We start from the raw sequence: 17,879 nt of genomic DNA on the forward strand, positions 1-17,879 counted from the left end.
ATTTATGCATAATGGTTATATGATAATGATATGGTTTGGCTGTGTCCCCACCCAAATCTCATATTGAATTCTCACATGTTGCAGGAGGCACCCAGTGGGAGGTAACTGAATCATGGGACTGGTGTTTTCTATGCTGTTCTTGTGATAGCAAATATGAGATCTCTCATGAGATCTGATAGTATCATAAGGGGCAGATTCTCAGTTTCTCTCTTTGCCTGCTGCCATCTACTTAAGATGTGACTTGCTCCTGCTTGCTTTCCACCGTAATTGTGAGGCTTCTCCAGCTACATGGAACTGTAAGTTCAATTAAACCCCCCCCTTTTTTTTTTTTGTGAATTGCCCAGTCTTGGGTATGTCTATACCAGCAGTTGAAAATGAACTAATACAGATAACATAGAAGGAGGGCTTAGAAGGCATATCTCCTTTTTGAGGCAGTACCAAAAAGCTAAATGTTAGATTGCCTAACTTATTTTCATAGGAAATGTAACCTTGGGTAAAATGAGAATTTAGGAGCCCTAATTGGGTGGCATTGGGACAAATGTAAGTCTTTATATGCCATACCTCCAGTGGAATGGATCCATCAGTATCTACTTTCTCTAATTTTAATTAACAACAGGATGCTTCTGGATGGGAACAGGATGGCTCCCATCCCTCATACCTTTGTGTTGCCACATGCTGGTGTCTAAAATGATATTCTCTACATCTATATGGCAATAAGTGCACTGTCTACTTTCTGATTATGGAGTCAACAACCACATTTCATTATCCTTCAAGCTTGGCACATAAATGAAAGTGATATTTTTCTAATGTGTATAGTTAAAATCATGTTTTTTTTATTTGCAATACGTTTCACAGTCCTTAATCAATTCTGAACTTTTGCTTTCCAAGCACTCCTTTTCTGTGTAGAAATAAGGATGACTCATAATACACAAACCCAGATATGCATGTTAATTTTTCACTCCAAGCTTCCTTTTGGATATTCTGAAAGAATGCTTATTTTCAGTCCTTATTATCCTCTATGGCTGTGGTTGGGCCACAGTTATGTAATATTAGTGCCAAGGCTTAGATGGGTAGCGTTGATGTGAAGACTGGCTTCTCTGTGAGATTGTCTGTCTACACCAATAGCTATTCAATCATAGCCCTTGTTTTTGTAATCCTTCATTTCTGGCAGCTTTGCTATTTCTATGTCTCTCTTTTGTTGAACTACCTTTATCATGGAGCTTCGTATCATAAATGTTTTTGTTTTTGTTTTGTTCTTCTCATATTCTATGTAATTCTTGACATCCCAGAAAAAAATCTTCATCCCCCTTGTGTTCAGGGCACTACACATATATAAGTTCAGCATCGCATGTTTGGGTACTTAATCTAATCTGGAAGCTTTAAGGAACAATTCACTTGAAAGCTCATTCTTGTTGAAAGAATACAACAACTTGTGGTTGTAGTACTAAGGTCTCCACTTTCCTGATTCTCAGTTAGGACCTAGCTCAGTTCAATGAGAGTAGGAGCATTGTTTTCTCTGCCTCCTCCTCTAATTTCAAATTAACAATGGGAGATTAAATCTTTCCTATACTTGGGTCACTGGATCCTCTATTATCTGGCATTTACATACAAATTTAAAGACATATATGATCAGCTTGGGCTCACATAGATAATCTAACTTTCAATTAATGCAAAGTCAACTTGTTAATAGTAACCATAATTACATTTTCAAAATTCCTTTTGGCATAGAATATACTATATCCTTAGGAGGTATATCTCACATTCACCAGTCCTAACCACACTCATGGGAATAAATAATATAAAGTAGAGGGTATTTGAAGGTAATCGTAAGATCCTGCCTAAGTGCTTAGAATTTCTTTTAAGTTCTTAATTTATTTTATTTTTTATTTTTTATTATACTTTAAGTTCTGGAATACATGTACAGAAGGTTCAGGTTTGTTACATAGGTACACACTTGTCATGGTGGTTTGCTGCACCCATCAATCCATCATCTACATTAGGTTTTTCTCCTAATGCTATGCTTCCCCACCCCCCACCCCCCACAGGCCCGTGTGTGATATTCCTCTCCCTGTACCTCCCTGTATACATGTGTTCTCATTGTTCAACTCCCACTTATGAGTGAGAACATGCAGTTTTTGGTTTTCTCTTCCTGTGTTAGTTTGATGAGAACAATGGTTTCCAGCTTCATCCATGTCCCTTCAAAGGACATGCACTCATCCTTTTTTATTAAAAGAAAAAAAATGAATGAATCATATACGGAGTATGGTCATGTACGAAGAAACCAAACGGGGAAAGCATGTGCAGATACACACTCATGCAATGTCATCTGGATGATTCCTTAAAAACAATTTTGTACTAAATAATGTTGCATTACAATTTCTATTACAGACATTTTATAGTTTATTTGAGGACATAAAGATACCTCATTACATAGAATAATCATCCTTCTGATTTCCTGCTGTGAAAGTCCTTCTCAAGATTGCATACAAGTCCCATATTCTCCAGGTTGATTTCCTGCTGACATTCAGTATTTACATTAAAGTTACTTCCAGAGGTCCTTCTGTAACTCCATATTATAATCCATGAAGTAATGTCATAATGCTCTTGTCCTCAAATGTTAAAAGTAGCTCATCATTCCCTGCGCTTGACTTAATCATGAGATCATCACTTTATCCTTAAACCTTCGTACATTGTATTTATTCCATAAGTTGTCTGTGGTCTTGTAAAACCCTTGCATTGTTCCCTCCTTTCCTAAATTCTACACTATTAGTTCTTTTAGTATTAAGTACTCAAATTATCCTGAAATTGCTTTGAGTTTTGTTTGTATCCCCTGAAGTAAATGTTATGTTTCTTGAAGGCAGGTGTTATTCTCCCCCTCTCCTTTCCACAGTATCCAACATTATTATGAAAATAGGAAGTATTTTGTAGCGATCTGTTATTTGGTGGACCACTAAACAAGATAGTATCTGGCAAAGCAAATTTCATGGATTAAAATAATTAGTAAATAAAATGGCATATGAGTTGTTAATTATGGAATACAGTGCCAAATTGGAAAAAGAAGGTAGAAACTTTATATAGGCTAGAGTTATTAAAGAAGAGACCTTGTCGATAGGTGGAGTATAGCTACCTATCCTTGTTAGACAGGTGTAGTATTGATACCTATCAATCAGACAAAAGGACATTTTAAAAAGTTATCCACTTGCAAATGCTCCCATCACCCAAAGCTGGAAAAATTAAAGAAACATGATAATTAATGTAGCATTGGATACTAATCCAAAACACAAAAAATATACACGAGTTCACATTGATATAAATGAGTAATTGAATAACAAAAAAATGGTGAGAAAGTTTCCATATAGAGGATTTATAAGTATATGTAGATATCCTCACTCTTCCTCCCCAGGTGTAGACATTGAATTCCCTTCTTTTTGAGTATCAGCCGGACTTGATTTCTATCCAAAGAATGGAGTATGGGAAGGGAAAGCATAGTAACATGATAGTGGAGAAACCTAGAAAACATACAGTAAACATCTAATCATTGTTAGTATCACTAGCATTAAGTCATGTTGATATGATATACATTTCATATCATGTAGTAAGAGGATACCTGTCCTGTGATTTTCTGCCCCCAAACATATACACCAGTTTAATACTGAGGAATTGAGGAACATTCTACAAGGTGAACAGTGTTTTTCAAACTCTCAAGGTCATAAAACAAATAGGAGGAGAAGTGGAAAAGAAATGCAGTGTGGTGTTCTAAACTGGATCCTAGAACACTCAAAGGATGTTGTTGGGAAAAGTGATAAATTCTGAATAAAGTCTGTTATTTAACTAATACTAATGAAATATTATTGTTATATATTTATTTATTTGTATTTTGGAGACAGAGTCTTGCTCTGTTGCCCAGGCTGGAGTGCAGTGCCACTATCTTAGCTGACTTTGCCTCCCAAGTTCAAGCAATTCTCCTGCCTGATCCTTCCTAGTAGCTAGGACTACAGGCATGCACCACCATGCCCAGCTAATTTTTGTACTTTTAGTAGAGACAAGGTTTCACCATGTTGGACAAGCTGCTCTCAAACTCCTGACCTCAGGTGATCTACCTGCCTGGCCCTCCCCAAGTGCTGGGATTTCAGGCACGAGCCACTACACCTGGCCAACTTTCTTAGTGTATTAGTCCGTTCTCACATTGCTATAAAGAACCACCTGAGACTGTGTAGTTTATAAAGAAAAGAATTTTAATCGACCCATAGTTTTGCAGGCTGTACAGGAGGCATGACTGTGGAGGCCTCAGAAAACTTACAATCATGGCAGAAGGCAAAGGGAAAGCAGGTACATCTCACCATGGTGGAGTAAGAAAGGGAGCATTAAGTGGGAGGTGCTACACACTTTTTTTTTTAATTTTTGTGAGTATATAGTAGGTGTATATAGATGTATATTTTTATGGGTATATGAGATATTTTGACACAGGCATATAATGTACAATAATCACATCAGGCCAAACAAGGTGGTGCTACACACTTTTAAACAACCAGATCTCATGAGAATTCACTATCACAAGAAAAGCAATCCAATCACCTCCCAATAAGTCCCTCCCTCAACACTGGGAATTACAATTCAATATGAGATTTGGGTGGGGACACAAAGCCAAAGCATATCACTTAGGTTTGAAAAATACACAATGTTTATATAAGATGTTAAATTAAGGGGAGAGTTACTGGAATTTATATGAAACTCTATGTCTGCAGTTTTTCTTTAAAGCTAAAATTATTTCCAAAAAACAGTTAAAAAGTTAACTCACATATATGCACATATATACATGCACACATGACACATCTTTCATCTAACTCAGCAAATTTCCATGCAAAACACTACTTATGAAGTCTTTAATTAATATTCTTGGTTCTGAAAACCAACTTTCTTTAGATTACAGATAAGCATCTGTAATCTAAAGCCATACTTACAGCTTTGAAAACTAATGGAAGCAGGCGCTCCATGAATGCTTACTTATAATCATATAATTCATAGCCTTTTGTTAAATAAAACTCACTAAATATGACCTTCAATAAAAGGAAATGAATTCACACATTCACACATACACATATCCATGGAATTAAATAAACAGAATGTAAAAACACAAGCAGGAACTCTTGATGTCAGATTCTGAAGAAGACTCCCAATTTCTGGCACCACCTCAAAGCAGTTTACTTCTTTAAGCCCCGGGTTTATTATAGGTGAGATGGGGATAATAATAATATGTCTGGCATTGAAGTATATTCTGAGGCTTAACTATGTTAATACATGTAAAGTGTGCTTAATATTGGCTCATGGTAAATGCTTGTTAAATAGCTATGAATTCAATTATTTTGGGCACCTACTCTGAGTCTACCATGAAAATGCAATTTCTATTTTCTCACAGAGTAAGAGTGGTAATTAACATATATTGAGCAGCTATTAAGTCTGCCAAGTACTATGCTAAATAAATTATTTAATCCCTATCACAAACATATAAATAGGTACATCCCAATTATTCCCACAGAAAAGAGAATTAACTTGTCCAAATTTAGAACCGCAGTTGAGAAAGATTCTGAATGTTTAAACGAGCCTGCTTACCTCCAAAACTTGTGTTTCCTATGACAAATTTCTTTCACTGGCAATTTCCCTTCTTTAAGGGTGTAAGGTTGTTAGGATAAATGAAAACTTAGACGAGCTGGAACCACAACTGACATATAGAATACTTTCTTAATAAAATTCTATTATAATTTTAAATTTGTGTTTTAATTTTAAACAGTTGCTGTAGTTCAAGGAAGAAACATAAAATTATTTTATGTAAATATTTTATCTGAAAAAATAGACTTTCAGTTCCACAAAATTCCTTTCAGAAATTTCTATTTATTGCTTCCTTTATAGTCACTGATTCCTGGTATTAAAATATAGTTTTAAGAACTTGCATTTCTGTCATTTACTGAATTATTTTCCTTTAAAAAATCTAATTATATTATCCACAAAAATAAAGATTGCATAGCAGTAAGCATAAAGACATTTAAATTGAGGTATAATGAAGTCTTTATAGATTGTGAAAAGTATTTTTTTTTCCAAAAATAAAACACAGTTTATCATATAATAACTAAAGATATATGCTACCAAATAGATAATTTGTGTAGCATATATATTCTAAAAAGATTATTTAGATATAATGTAAAATACATAAATGATAAAACTGAGTTGTTTTGAGGATGTACACAAAGTTATGAAGTTTGTATAACAGGCTGGAGGAAACAGCTGATAGGATATCAGGGAAAATAGATCCCCTAGAGGTCTTTCCCAGCCCCAAAGTTCTCATGTGCTTTATATGATTAGATAGCTAATGCTTTTCCTAGCATTCATTCCCAGGTTGTTGAACAAAGTAATCATAATAGGTACATCTGTGTCCTGGAGAACTTGCCTGCTTTTGCAGGATCTGCTTCCGCATTACATTGAGCTCCCAGCTTATCAGTGGAGTTCACAGGAGGTCTCTCACACATGTTCAAGAGCAAGTCCTTCATTCACAACATAACAGATTCTATTTTCTTCTTCTCAGTCTTCCTTTGGCGAGACCTGACAATGAAGTGTAATCCCTGTTAAAAACCACCAGTTAATTCTTTGGCATCTCCTCAAGATACGCTGTGGGGAAAAGTTTCTATTAAGGATTTTGTTATACTTTATCATGTGGGAAACACAATATTCATGTTGCTATCATTATATACTTGATCACTCAAATTTTCTTTTAGCATTTAGACAATCTTTTAACTCCCCTGACAAACTTTCATCTTTCTACAACTTGTGACTGAAACACAAGGTTTTGATAGTGGAGAAAGAATTTATATATAAATGATCCTCTGCAAACACATAGAGGGCCTTCCAAGGTAGGTGGGAAATTTCTCTTGATAATTTTCCTGAGATGCAAGAATCAAAAGTAGCTGAGTTGCTTCCTAATAATAAAAAATAGTAATAATTTAAAAACTTAGATAGAAAGGGTCCAGAAAACCCTGTAGATGAACAAAGGAGGAAGGAGCAGGCAAAAGTAAACAAAACCGTGTGACTGTGGAAAATAAAACTAAGCAAATGCATCTTCATCTCTTTATTGTAATGAAAATATCCCTTCTGTTTCCCAGTTGAAAACTACAGAAAATAAGCATTGCATAGTCATGTTTTCACTGGTGGAGTTTTAGGAGAGTATGAAAATATGCTGAGTTTTATATCCAGGTGTAAACAGAAAACCAAAACCCTAGGAGCCACCACAGGGAGATAAGATAACTAATGTTATTTTATAAAATTGACAGATAGAAGAATTATTCATCTTTTGCAGGGGATAAGATTTATTATCAGATCACTGAGTCTTCCTTATCTTCTTCACTTTGGATGCATTCGATTGCAGAAAGTCCTTTAATCCTTTTTAAACACCTTTGCAAACATTATGACTGTGAGGGAAATCTAACATGTGTGATTCCATCTTGCTTCTAGTTTCACAGGCTGGCTGTCTTCATGCATGACTGGGTGTACGCCAAGGACCTGTGGGAGAAATTTAGTTTATAATTTAACTTTGAAACAAAGATAACCATAGCTCCTCCCTAAAAGTGACCCCCTACTCCTTCTTTAGGGGCTGAAACTGCCTTTGTAAGGTTAATGAGAGGCCAAATGATTAGGTTTATGAGAGGGGCCTGAATTCTACTAAAATGTAGGCATTACTTCTGTAATCTCTTACTGCTAAGGAGTTATGTGGCTAGAGGTTGCAAGATTTATGACTTCTCCAATTGTTGTTATGGGTAACATAACTATTTTAGAATCTAAGATTAGTCTTTTGAGATGTGTTTTCAGATTGGCCCTACCTGGACTCTTGACTCATGTCTCAAGCAGTTCTGTGGCTCCTTACTAAGAGACAGACTCAGTACATGAAGACTATTTACCACACCACTATGATCTCATTCCCTACCAATCAGCATGATTGATTTCCTGATTCCCTACCCACCAACCTACCCTTGAAAAACCCTAATCTTCAAGCCTTCAAAGAGAATGATTTGAGTGTTAACTCCAGTTCTTCTGTGTGGCCAGTCTCATGTTAATTGAATTCTTTCTTTATTGCAATACGATGGTCTCGGTACACTGGTTTTGTCTGTACAGTGGGCAGGGAGAATCTGTCAGGTAATTATACTTTCTTCAAATAGATGCATGGGCCTATTTCCATTCATGTTTGAATACAGGCAATGGGTACAGTTTAAGCTTCAGGAGATAAGTCTTGCCAGTAGAAACAAATATATGATATATGATATAAACAATTACATATGTTTATATAAATGGTTCACAAGCAACAGTTTAGGTATTTTTTCCATACAATACATTTTAAAATTAAAACATATACACATATGCTTTCCTACTTTTTATATTATAGTTGTCTACAAAATAAGCCATAATAAAATGATGAAAAGAATAGAAAAACCTTACAAAGTTCTTGTTTATAAGAAAATAGTTTGTGAGCCCAACTTGAAAGACTTAATACTGTTTATTTTTATTTTTTTTTTTTTCTAAATAAAACTTTCTTTTGTTTGTTTGAGATGCAGTCTCACTCTGTTGCCCAGGCTGGAGTGCAATGGTGTGATCTTGGCTCACTGCAACCTCCGCCTCGGGGGTTCAAGCAATTCTCCTGCCTCAGCCTCCTGAGTAGCTGGGATTACAGGCATGTGCCACCATGCTCAGCTAATTTCTGTATTTTTAGTAGAGATATGGTGTCACCACGTTGGTCAGGCTGGTCTCAAACTCCTGACCTCATGATTGCCCACCTCAGCCTCCCAAAGTCTGGGATTATATGCCTGAGCCACCATGACCACCAGCCAATAAAAGTTTTTTATACTCTTAACAAATTATTCTGCTGTCCAAGAACAGGCAGCTTCTGCCATGAACCTGAGAACCTGTTCACCATCAATTATTCTGAACACAGTGGGAGCTACTAGAGAAACTGAACTGCTCCACATAAATGGTGGCTCCCCTTCAGGAACCTTCTTGTGTAAGAAGGCTTCCTACCAAGTTCAAGGCTCTAGTTGTACATAAATTTAGGCTCTGAAAGGAAAGACCAGGGTATTTGACAAGGAGATGTTACATGGCCCTCAGTGGAGAATTGAGAGAGGAAAAGCATCCTGTCAGACCCCTAGTGTTTAAATGCTTTCTACAGAGACAGCACTAATATCAAAATAGCATCATCTAGAGAAAGGGACCACCAGCAGAGGGAAGACCACTAGTCTTGCTTGTAAACTGTAAAAGCAACAAATTTTCATCCTTTTTCTCTTCTCTTCTCACCACCACATTACACTGAAGTAGCTGAACCTTCAAGAAAGTGAGGCAAGTAATGTCTCAGACAGATCAAGGGCAGACTGCTCTCTCATCCTCTTTTTATTCAATCAGCCTGTGTTCTGAAGTATTTATGCAAGAAGAGATTTAAATTGGTCAGAGTTTTAATAGGTAATGTGTTAGCTTCTCTATACTTTCCTTTCTCATTCAAGGGTCAGGTTTGCTTCATAGCTGAAAGACAATACTTCTTGATTTTTCCACTCCTCAGTTACTGTTCAAAATCGCTGTTTCTTCTTGACTCTCTCAATTTATCTGGAAGCTCTCTTGAACTCCCGACCTCAGGTGATCCACCCGCCTTGGCCTCCAAAGTGCTTGGATACAGGCGTCAGCCCCCGCACCCGGCCTATCTGGAAGCTCTCATCACGACCATAGCTTGGTATTTCTGAACATATCCCTATGATGGAGGGCCACTCTGTTGGCACAGGCAGAAGCTGAAAGGTAATGGGCCGGAAATAGCCCACTCTTCTACTTTGTTGTTTTCCTTTATTCATGACAAGCTCACCACTCAAGCAGCTTTGGATGTCTTTCCACTGATTTTTTGAAGGATTCGAGTAATTTAATGAACTTATAAAGAAATTGAAAAATTAAAAAATTGCAGGCAATATGGACTTTTTTAACCTTATAAGGCAAACACCCTAGGAGATTACTAGCAGAATAGCGGTTTCAGTAGTAAAATAACATGATTGGATTTCATTAAGAAACACTACTTTAGTAGCAGAGAGAAATGGGTGAAGTTAATGAAACTAATGAGAATTATATAGAAGATGCATATTTACGGGTAATCAGTAAATGTCAATTAGTACATTTTGAGAACTTATTACTATTATGTACTTTTAAAAATATCTCATGGAAACGAAAAACTTCATTCTTGGAAATACGCTCATGCAAACGTGCCACAATTTCAAGGGTTGTATGCATCTCATTTATCCATTGGAACCCAGGGAGGATCCCGTTTGCTACAAGTAAGGAAAAATCCAAATTAAAGCAATTTAAACAATAAGCAAAAAATATTATCATACGTAAGATCCAGTTCCAAAGTAGATAAAACAGTCACTCAAATGATCACTCTGGATATAAGTATTATTTTGTCTTTTTTTTCTTCACCTTCCTTGGCATTTCAGCTTGCACTTGGACTAGTTCTCTTCATGGACACAAGATAGATGCATGAGTTCCCAGAATAGCAGCCAGAGCTGACAGTACCTAACTAACGAACAAGGACTAATTTTCTATATATGTCTCTCTCTCTCTCTCTCTTTTTCAACCAGCGAGGAAAACTTCTGGAAACATTCTTGCCCTCCTCCAGACGACTTCATTTCCTGTTTAATTACTAAGATTGATTCATATATTCATATATGACATTTCTCAATCTATTAGAAAAGAAATTAAATCATCTTTGAGTGTGCTGAGTTTTTTTACAAAATTGAGACACTGCCAGCTAAAAACAAAGAGAGAATGACTATTAAGGCTGAGATAGCTTCAAATAGTTATTGTTAAGCTATCTATAGACTGAATATCTTAGACCCTAATTTAAGAAATCCCTGAAGAAATTGCAGTTCAGGGAATTGGAGTCCATATTTGAATGACATGCAGGAAAAATATCTGTACTTAAGAGATAACCACAAAAGGAAAAATGAATGAAGGAGATTAAAAACAAATGAAGAGATGAATGAAAATCACATGGAACTAGATATCCTAAGCCCAAAATGAACAGAGTTTCAAAAATGGAGTGGTCAAGTGCTTTAAATATTTCATATATAACAATAAATATGTATAGAGAAAGATTCTATTTAAACACTGTCAACGTTTTTCTGTCCTCACATTGTTGTTGGTAAAATTTCTCACATCTGAACTACCAAAGAAATATTTAATTTTTTTGTGACAGGAAGGCAACTCTAACTACGGCCCTGCACTTCAACAGCTGGTGTCACACACATCATACTTATGCCTAACTTAATTGACTTTCATAGTTGGGCAGGGCAGAAATGTTCTCCCTCATTTATTAGACTTATTTAAACATGAGCCATTCTTCAGTGACTGTTGTGAGTCTCACTTTCTCATACCCAAACTCAGTATATGTTATATTTTCCAGTGAAACTTTCTTTTATCATTACAAGCCACATTGTTCTTTCCAGGGTAGCAAAGAAGTTAAAAACCTTGGTAAATAAATGAAGTTGACCTGGTTTTGAATCTCTCCTCTGATGACAGTTTGTATGATCTTAGTTCAACACATTTCCTGGTCTCAGTTTCTTTATTTGCAAATTAAGAATTCAAAATTTCTCTCTCTTTTTTTTTTTTTAGATTTAAGTTAGGTTTATACCTAAAAGTGCTTGGTACAGTACCTGACACATGCAAATTTTCAATAATTGATATTACTAAATCAAAGGCAGTTCATTTAAGGACAATTTACCACTTTCCAGTTTTCCGTTTTTTAATCTTCCATTTCTTTCAAGTCTTCTGATAAGAGTTTGCATTTGTGTCCCCACCCAAATCTCATGTCAAATTGTAATCCACAATATTGAAGGAAGGGCCTGATGAGAGATGATTGGATCATGGGTCACATTTCCTCCTTGCTGTTCTCATGATAGTCACTGAGTTCTCAAGAGATATGTTTGTTTAAAAGTGTGTAGCACCTCCACCTTTGCACTCACTCTTCTGCTCCAGCCATGTTAGACATGTCTCCTTTCTCTTTGCCTTCCTCCATGACTGTAAGTATCCTGAGGCCTCCCCAGCTAGGCTTCCTGTATACCCTGCAGAACCATGAGTCAATTAAACCTCTTTTCTTTATAAATTACTCTGTCTCAAGTAGTTCTTTATAGCAATGTGAGAATGGACTAATACACTTTTACTGTTAGTTTCGCAAATCAGGGTTTATCTCTCCAGCCAGGATGTAAGGATCAGTACAACTAAGAAAGTGGCTCTCTTGCTTTACCGTGTGTAACAATCTCACAGAAATCTGGGTGAAATGGAATTTTTCTGTTTGTCCGTTGAGATTTTGATATGGAATTGTTATGTTTGGGATAGAATATGCATTTTTATATAGTTCGGGTAATTTATATCATGTAGTCCATGAATAACTTGCAGAAAAGCCGTGTTTTCTAGTTAAAGGAGACAGTGAACTCAGAATTCTTCCAGCTATGCCATGTTATAAGCTTTATAATTTTGACATTACTATTTACAAGAAGTATCAGGAAGATAATATCACCCTTGCAAAGGCAAAATTCATTTATATATTCTAGAATGACACACAAATTTTAGTGAATATAATTCTAACATCTTTGAAGAAATTTTTATGGTTTTCTTTGCATTACCAAATAATAATTGGAAAACAGTAGAAAGTAATAAAATTTATTGATTCATTAATTTAACAATACAACATAACCATGTTCTCAAACTCCTCTTATAAATAGTTCATATCCAAATAGGATCATACGCTAACATCAAGGAATATGTACTACTTAAATATCCCAGTGTAGAAAGATCTTTTAATGTAAAGTCTTTCGTCTTTTGCTAATTTTCTTTATAAATCCAGAGTAGAAGCCTTTCCAACACTTCTCTAAAATATTAATAGCCCTTTTTATAGGTTTTCTTAAGCAATCATAGAAGCAAAGACAATACAAAGTTAATATAGTGAGTAGGTCATACATTCCCTCCTGGGACACATTATTCCCTGCATTACAATTGTTTAACTCTCCAGGGCTACATTCTTTCAATAATGTGCATGGATAGTTCCATTATCATCAAAGGTAGTTGAGCATTAATGAATCACTCAGCATGAAAAGAATAATGTTCTGTATCTTCCTGCATTTTCTATGAATTCATCTAACAGTAGTTGGGTGAAGTCTAAAAGAATCATCCCTGAATAGACGTTCTTATTTGTGACCTGGGTTGGCTGTACCCATTAGTGTTCAAGACATTATTAAATACACTGGGTTTTTAAGATAGAAGCCTCCTCTATCTAAGAAATATGGATTCTCATTGTAGCATTTTATTTGGATGTGAACAATTAACAGTGATATATTTATTTTCTTCTTTTCTGCAATATGCTTGCAAGCCAGATAAAAGAAAGCAAGGGAAATACCTCTGGAAGTCAAGACAAGGTCAACTGAGGAATGAAATCTGTGTTTAATTAACTGGACAGAACTTCTTCATTTACAGCAGTCTATAATATTGAATAGGATCATTTTAGTAAATAACAACTTGCAGTGCACCTTTATTTCTGACACGTTGTGATGATGAGTTCCTTATATAATATACACATGAATATGTTATTTGAAGAAGAATGGAATGCAATATTTAATTGGCTAAAGAATGCAGTTTTCTAATGTTTTCTCCTGTGAGGATTTTCCAGATGGCTAATAGTGATCAATAAAGCTCACTCACAGAAATTTGGAAAAATTTTTGAAGTAGTCATATATTTACACAACTCTTACGGTAGGCATACTCCGAAAATGGCCCTCAAATATTCCTGCCTTCTGGTATTTGCAACTTTGTATAATTCTTTATTTTTGAGTGTGGGCTGGGCATAATAATTTTCTTTTAATAAGAAAAATATGACAGAGGTGACAGATGCTACTCGCATCTTGTTGGTTCGCTCTCACCTGATCAATTTGATAGAGCCAGCTGTCATGTTATGCGGTGACTTATGGAGAGAAGTTAGGGTAGCCTCCAGCCAACACATAGCCCAGCCAACAACTGAATCCTGCAGCCTAAGAGCTCAGGAGGAACCTCTCATGCCAACAGCCATGTGAGAGAACTTGGAAAGGCATCCTCCCCATGGAAATGCCTGGGATGACTGGAGTGCTGGCCAGCACCGACTGCAGCCTGGTAACAGACTCATGGTCAGAGGACACAGCAAAATTATACGCAGATTACTGACTCACAGGAGTGTGACGTCATGACCGCATGCTGCTTTAAACCCCAAATTCTGGGATAACTTGTTATGCTGCAATAAATAACTAATGCATTCCCATTACACAGGCATTGATATGTACAAAAATAATATAAAGAGAAAATATGATTTGCTTTACCATCCCCCTTCTTACTAAATGCCATTCTTGTCAATTAAAGCATTAATATTTTACATAGTTTACATTTATATGTTCACAAAATGCCTAAATTTATCATAGTAATCATACTTTTATCTAATACTTTGGTGTTGAAGAATATTGAAATATAGAAATTAGAAAGTTCTGTTTATATTTACCTAAAATACACTAAAACTCAAATATATGAAAACTAAACAAACAGTGCTTTACAGCGTGTACATATGGATACTAGGTATCGAATTAAGAAGAATTCAATTATTTTATATTTGTAAGTTCTCTAAATTAATTTTGAATAATTTTAAGGCATTTAATTTCCCATGTTGCTATAAAAACATAGTATATTTTTACAAAATAGTTTTTGCAAGAATTTTTATTTGCAGAAATAAATATTTATGTGTGATAATATAAGCAATATAAAACACAAAAATACTATAAAATAATAATGACACCTTAAATACATATTCATATGCAAACAGAGGCAAAAACATCTTATTAGAAAAATTCCCCAAATATAATCTATCACCAATCTCATATAAGAAAAACTCCATATAATGGAATATTATTTATTAGACAAATAGAACTGTTATTACATTTATATTGGATTTATGTCTATTTAATTATTTTTGAATGTCTCATTTGCTGTTCTAAAAGGCAATCAATATCATTAAAATATTTATTGTAGTAAAATCCATTTGAGACCAAATTCCACAGTACTCTTTTATTTAGCTAGATTATGTTAATTGAAACACCCTATTATTAAAATAATAAAATAAATGAGCAAAATGCATTAAATTGCAGAAAGCTTTATACTAACAATAATGCCAATATTACTGAAAAGGACCATAATAATTTTCATGGAGATAGACTAAAGTGAGGTAAAGAAAATTTGATGCAATGTCCACATTCAAATATTCAGAATGTTTTGTTTTGTTTTGTTTTGTGTTACAGAAATACGGTTTTATTTGAACTTAAGTAAAGAATGAATTGATAATATTTTCAATGAAGAAAACTTCTTTGAACTATGTAATTAACTTATTAATGCATAGAGGCTTATGTTATAATAATCTTGCTTTCAAAAATTCGTTTTTAAAATAGTTTTAGTTAGCCTTTAAAACATTTCACACTTTGGTCTGAAGTTGTACAACTTTTTGGAAGAGAGAGTCTTTCCTTCTTGTATAAGAGCCATGTCTAAGAAGATTTTAAAATCGTTCAATATTTATCCTTAGGAAGTCTTCCAACAGGGTTACATGTAGATTTTACTTCAACTATAAAAATTTAATTTCACACCCTTGATTTACAGTAAAGCTTTAATAATTGCTAACAGTTTATCTAAATGATATAAAAAATTGGGGCACAAAGTCAAATAATAAATTTTTGAGTTTGAAATAATATATAATATTATATGTATGCTGGACTAGGTTTTTTCCTACAATGGAAACATTTCAAGTAAGTTTATACAGGTAATAAGACAAAATGTTATTCAATAGTACAGATAATTTAAAAGATATTTAAATGAACGTTTCCATTTCATGCTTTTGAAATTATGCAAAATCTAGAATATCATATTAGAAGTTAGAAATGTTATCCAAAATATCCTTATTTAATTGTTTAATTTAAAGTTTATATTATGTTGCAGAAATAAAACTAAAAAACTTTAGAACCCAAAGTTGTACTTTGATCATATCTTGTGTTATGCTATTATCTCCAATGGGTTAATTCTTTTTTTTAATTTGACAAATGTCACATATTTTTATGCTAAGCCTCAACTCTAACATTTATGCTAATATTTCTAACTTTTCTTCTGCTCCTTCCTCCTAGTGTGGGGGCCAGATATTAATTTAATTAATGTATCATTTGACTTTTTCCATATAATAAGTTAAAGTTTAGCGTCTAAATTCTAAATGTCTTCTCAATGGACACTTCATTTCAATTGTAATTTATTAATGCCAATGGGCAGCAATCCCTTTAAATATGTTAAGATGTTTTATGATCATAAAAAGTAATTCAACTAGGCATACTAGGATTTCTCTGAAACTCGTCTCATGAAAATAAAATATGCCTCAATTCCTGGGGTTTAGAAACTGTATTTTTCTACTCTCGTGAATAGAAAAATATACATTAGCAGTTCTCCACTTTTTTGATTATCCAGACTTGCCATTTTTTTCTATACTTCAGGTAAGATAAGATGATGTAACAATATTTCATCATTGACTCATACTATATCATTCTGAATATTTCCCTTCTAAGCTATACATTGAGAAAACATACAAATGCATACCACATGCACAATTAAATGAGGGCATTCTACATGAGAAAATACAACATATAGGAAATAAAGTCACAGGTGGAAGTAGGCAGAACATGCATTATGTGAAGCTAAGAACCTCAGAAAGGTGTACACATATACAGAATGCAAGAAAAGGCATGATTTTATCATCACACCAGAGCAATGGAATACAGGATCCCAAGTATTAATTTTAAAGTAGTCAGCTGATATAGGGACCTTTGGAGCCATTACATGTGTCTGTAAAACTCTATCTCTGCACAGTATTAAAAGGAAATAATTGGTTTGAAGACACATTAAAGATGATAGGCTAGGGCCCAAAATTAAAGCATGTCCCTTAATAGAGATAAATGCAGGAAGAGAGCAACCCATTTCACTATGATTCTAGGAGCACAGCCTCAGAATTGTGATGATAACACAGTTTCAAACGTTAAATCATATTCTATCTGTTAAAAATTCTGAATGAATTTCAATTGTCTTTAGAATTAATCTAAGTATTTTAGCAATTTACATGCTTCCAGTGTCTGTGCCATGCCAGGGGTCTCATCCGTGACAGTTGCCTGCTCACTTACTATGCTCTGCCTGCACTGTTTCTTAGTTCTTTGAAAACAAAATTTCTTTCCTCTTCGGCCATATTTGATCTTATATATTGTGAGTATTCTACCTTCCCAAACTCTACCTGTTTGCTTTTCATAAGTAACGGTCACTCATTTTTTACGTTTAAGCATAAATGTCACCATTTCAGAGAAGTAGGGAGCTCAGTTACTATCTCTTTCATATGCAATTGTTTAGCACACTACATCTGTCTTTCACAGATTAAGAGAAAAGATTGGCTCACGTGTTACCTGAGGTTTATTTGGTGCCTTATTTCCTTAGAATTTCTTACATCATTCTATCAGCAGGTATCTTTCTGTATGTCATATCCTCGGTGTTAAAGCTCATGTAAATTAAAAATATATCACTTTTTTAACTTTTAGATTTATATTACTTTCTTGACATTCTTAGTAGAAGACATATCTTGATTCCATATTTAACTGCTGTTGGGCTTTCTTGAATTGCAAGTGGTGTACGTTTTTAAACAACAAATGGGCTTATGATTTCAAAGCCTGGCTTTTAAATAATAAACATCAAACACCCGAGTAAAAACTTTATCATTAAATGAGAGACTAAAT

This window comes from Callithrix jacchus, chromosome 3 (assembly GCF_049354715.1).
Source record: "Callithrix jacchus isolate 240 chromosome 3, calJac240_pri, whole genome shotgun sequence".
NCBI classification, from domain to species: Eukaryota; Metazoa; Chordata; class Mammalia; order Primates; family Cebidae; genus Callithrix; species Callithrix jacchus.